Below are 4,944 nucleotides of genomic sequence, written 5' to 3' on the forward strand. Positions count from 1 at the left end.
ATAAATAGGAATATTTGGAGGGAAAAAATCAAATTTTCTTTATGTTAAAATATATAATTTAAAAAACATGAATATAAAATTTAATAGATTTCTGGTTAACATTTTTTTTTCTAAAGATATTAGGTTATATTTCATTAATATTGAAAAATGAAATACAAAGATGTCTAAAAGCAGGATAGTATAATAAAAGGTGGAGATTTCTCAAAACAATATACTGAAGGTATTCATTCAACGCATAGTTGAAAAACGAAAAAAAATCTTAAAGAATAAAGAATGATAAATCAAATTGAATGAAACTAAGAGTTTGTCTCATGGAGATGACGATCTAAACTGGGAGTTCTTTGGATTTCACGAAGCAACTTGATAGAGCTTGCTAGAATGGCAGACGGCATTGAAGTAGAACCTTCAAAAATTAACTGGTTGCGAGCTTTCCAGCAGTTCCAGCAAATGATGGCAAGCAATTGAGGATTACGGTCAGCATTGTTCAACGAGTTAAGCATCCCTATTGATGCAGTCCACCATGTCCAAAGTCGTTAGGACTCTGAGAGGGAAGACAGCCACGACGATAACTCTGAGACCATACTTCTTTAATTCTAGAACAATCGATCAAACAATGAGTGATTGTTTCTGTTGCTTCATGACAGCAGGGGCATATTGGCGATATAGATGGGATGCGGTGATGAATCTGAGCAAGCATCGGAAGCCGGCCATGAAGAGCTTTCCAGATAAATAGCTTAATTTTGTGAGGCAAGTTCAACTTCCATAGATCAATCTACGGCTTTTTCTACTGCATATAATTAGGGCAAAGCTCCAGAGGTGAATGGTAAAATAAATAGCCAATTTTGTAACCTGAAGTTGTATCATATTGTTTGGATTTGTCAAAATTCCATTGCAATTTATCCCTACTTTGCTGAATTTTAACTTACAAAATCATGTTTGCAACATTTTGGGGAAATAATTCTTGAATGAGATTCTGATTCCAATTCCTATCTTCAGTAATTAGCTCTTTAACTCTTGGAACCAACTCAGAAATATCCTGTCTATTTGGCATGTCAAAAATCATTAAAGGATATAGAGGAAGCAGCCAAGGATTCTCAAAGGTTCGGATATTCTCTATAGTACCCACAACCTAGTTAAGACCTTTTTCAACAATCTTTTAGCCTTTCAATATGCTCCTTCATCCCCAAGAAGGCAAGACTCCAATTTCCGACGTTATAGCATTACCATTGCTAAAGTATTTACCTCTTAGGATTTTGGATAGTAGGGAAGTAGGTTGTGTTACGAGTCGCCAAAACTATTTGCCTAAAAGCGCCAGATTTTGGATTCTGAGATCTTTAAATCCGAGGCCTCCTTCTCTTCGTGAGCGAGTCATAGTGTCCCAGCTAATCCAAGTCATCCGCCTTTCAGAACCTTTTTGTCGCCACCAGAACTAAGAAAGTAGAGAGTGAATTTCCGAAATGAAACCATCAGGAAACTTGAAGCAAGACAATGTATAAATAGGAATAGCTTCTCCCACGCTGCCTTAAGCAATACCTGTCTACCACCTGACGATAGAAGATTGTGCTTCCACCCTTGGATTTTTTTTCCGAACCTTCTCTTTGATCATACTAAAAGAAGCCTTTTTTGATTTAGAGACTGTAGAAGACAAACCAAGGTATCTATCCTGAGCCCCAATATGATTAATATTCATAGAATTAGCCAGTAGTGTATGAGTAGTGGAGGGAGTGTTGTGGCTAAAGAATACAACAGATTTATTAAGATTTACCCTCTGGCCACTGATGCTTTCATAAGAATTCAATAAATTCAAGATGTTTGAATATGCTTCAGGATTAGCCTTACAGAATAAGATGGAATCGTCAGCAAAGAGGAGGTGGTTGACCTTAGGACATCGCCTATGTATCTGAAGACCCTGAGTTAGTTTGTTTTATTCTGCCTTATGTAGCAAGAAGGAGAGATCTTTTGCACAGAAAAAAAGATAGGGAGATAGAGGATATCCTTGTCGAATACCTCTATTTGGTTTGAAGAAACCATAGGGTTGTCCTTCCACAATGACAGAATAAGAAACAGTTGTCACTAATTCTCGAATCCACATGATCCACTGGGAGTTAAAACCAAACTTTTCCAATATAAACCAAAGAAAGTGCCATTCCACCCTATCATATGCCTTACTCATATCTAATTTTAGCGCCATTTTATTTTCGAGTTCCCTTTTTTTGTTCTTCAAGTAATGCATAAACTCATGAGCAATTAGGATATTATCAGAGATTAATCTGTCTTTAATAAAAGTACTCTGCGTAGGGCTAATTAGTCTATTTATCATACCCTGAAGTCTATGTACAAGTACTTTAAAGATAATCTTGTAAAAGAATGAGGATAGGTTTATTGGTCTTACCTGAGTCATATCTTTAGCATCAGAAATCTTGGAAATAAGACAAATTTGAGTGTGGTTAAAACCCTTTAAAATTCTGCCCCCTAAAAAGAAGTTCTTAACTGCTCAAAACACATCACCACTAAGTATGTTTCAGAAGCTTTGAAAAAAATTTGCTGTCATACCATCATCTCCTGGAGCACTTTGAGGATGAATGCTAAATGTTGCATGTTTCACTTCTTCCATAGTCACTGATCTTTGAAGACTACGGTTCATGTGAGCTGTAACCTTAGGTTCAAATTCAGTAAATAGAGGTTCAGGGTTCTCATGACAAGAAGGAGAAGATGTCCTTAAAATAAGATTCAGCCACAGAAGCAATACTAGCATTTGAAATAGCCACTTCACCATCACTGCCAGTTAGTTGCCAAATTTTATTCCTTCGGGTTTGATTTCTAAATTTCTGATGGAAAAAAGTTGTATTTTGATCACCGAATTTGAGTCATTTGACTCTAGACTTATCTTTCCAATAAGATTTCTCATTTTGCAATGCTTTTTCAAGTTTGTCTTCTATTTCTGAAATGATGTCACCTCCATAAATCCCTGCTAAACAAAGTTCCTCTAATTCAGACTGTAGTAAATCAATCTCCACCTTCGAATTAGATCTGTGTTCTTGCTGCCATCTGACAATCTGATGCCGACAACGCTTTATTTTTTGAGCTGTGATGTACATGGTTGAACCATCAATCTATTATTGCCAAACCTCTCTAACAATCTACCTTATTTCATCATTAAAACACCATATTTCTTGGAATTTGAATCGCCGTTTAGATCTCTCAGTTCTCGGATTAGAGTCTAAGAGAAGAGGGGAGTGATCCGACCCTGATTCTGATAGTCTAAGAACCAATGCATTGGGATAGAGTTGCTGCCAATCAACTCCTACCAAGAATCGGTCCAGTCTTTCCTACTGTATCAACTTATCACCACTCCGCCTATTTGACCAAGTGAATGGTCTTCCGACCATACCAATATCAATCAGGGAATTATCACCAATAAAACTGTTAAAAGTTTCAATAGAAGAAAGAGATTTAATACCCCCACTTGATTTCTCCAATTGATTAGAAATAACATTAAAATTACCCATTAACACAACCTTACCATCGAACTGTTAGGTGACTGAAGTTAATTCAGCAAACTGAGTCATTCTATGTTGATCATTTGAATTGAGATAAAAATCCATAACACTATAGGGATCATTATAACCAGCTGTCAGAACTGATGCTGCAATGAAGAATCTTCCATGTTGTAAAATCTGAACAGTGCAACCATCCCTCCATGCCATTGCCAAACCCCCAGATAATCCATCCGGATCCACAATAAACCATTTCTTGAAACCACAAGATCTTAGTTTTCCTTCAACTTGTCGAGATTGATTTTTTTGTTTCACAGATAAAACCAATCTCGGGGGAGTAGGATTTGCAAATCCTTTTAAGATTGTGAATTGTCAGGGGTCTCACCAAACCCCGACAATTCCATGAGAGCAGTTTCATATTTCTTTGGGTACCACTTGAATGCTGGCACCCTCCACCATCGTAGCATCAGAGACAATATTACTGTCAATTATACGGGGGTTTTGAGTCTTTGATTTATTATTCATGGGGTAGAAAAAATCAAAATTGGCATTTGATGGTTCCAGAGAGAAATAAGATATATGGAATTAGGGAATTAGAAAAAGGAGTGAATTAAAAAAGAAATCCAGCTTAAGAATAAATTGGGAGAGGAAGCAAAAATTAGGGAATAAAGTGAGGGTGAATTAGAAACAAAAAATAAATTAAGAGAAGAAAATAGAAGAAGATGAAAAAGACTTTGACGAAGAAAAGATAAAGAAAGGTGTAATCATGAAAGCGGCAACACAATAAAATTTTGAGAAAAGGACAAATAGGTCTCTGACCTTTTGTCCCGTGGACATTTTCGTTCCTGACTATTGAAAAATACTTTTAAATCTTTGACCTTCACAAAACTTGGACGGATCAGTCCCTGACGGAGGCATTTGGACGGAGGGACTGATCCGTCCAAGTTTTGTGAAGGTCAGGGACTTAAAAGTATTTTTTAATGGTCAGAGACGAAAATGTCCACGGGACAAAAAGTCAGGGACCTATTTGTCTTTTTCTCTAAAATTTTAGTAGAGCGTGGACAAACCCATAAGACACTAGATGAGGAGTAAAATGAAAAACAAAGTTGTATTTTCTCGTTAACATTTTGAAAATTGAAAACAATATTATTTAATAATCTTGTACAGCAGATTATCATTTCTAGCTTGCTACATTTTTTCGCTTGGCCTACCTTTTCATTAGTCATTTTGTTTATTAGTATCTTTAAACATTTGAATTTCTTTAATAAATAAAATAAATTCTTTTTATAATTTTCCAATTTTCTTTTTCTTCATGTCACCATGATACATTTTTGTTCAAAATAATTTAAGCAAATATATTATATAAATATATTTTTTACCGTATTTGCAAATTATAATAACATTAAGAACTAAAATTGATGATAGAGTAAAATGTAATATTTTAAAT

At 35.4% G+C, this 4,944-nt stretch overlaps 1 protein-coding gene across 1 annotated transcript in view; it reads right to left on the minus strand.

Moving 5' to 3' along the window:
• Positions 1 to 4,944, minus strand: part of LOC107644502 (lupeol synthase-like) — a 16,590-nt gene that overhangs the window by 9,510 nt on the left and 2,136 nt on the right. The gene's annotated exons all lie outside the window — the stretch shown is intronic.

The sequence above is a fragment of the Arachis ipaensis genome, chromosome B05 (genome assembly GCF_000816755.2).
Source record: "Arachis ipaensis cultivar K30076 chromosome B05, Araip1.1, whole genome shotgun sequence".
NCBI lineage: Eukaryota > Viridiplantae > Streptophyta > Magnoliopsida > Fabales > Fabaceae > Arachis > Arachis ipaensis.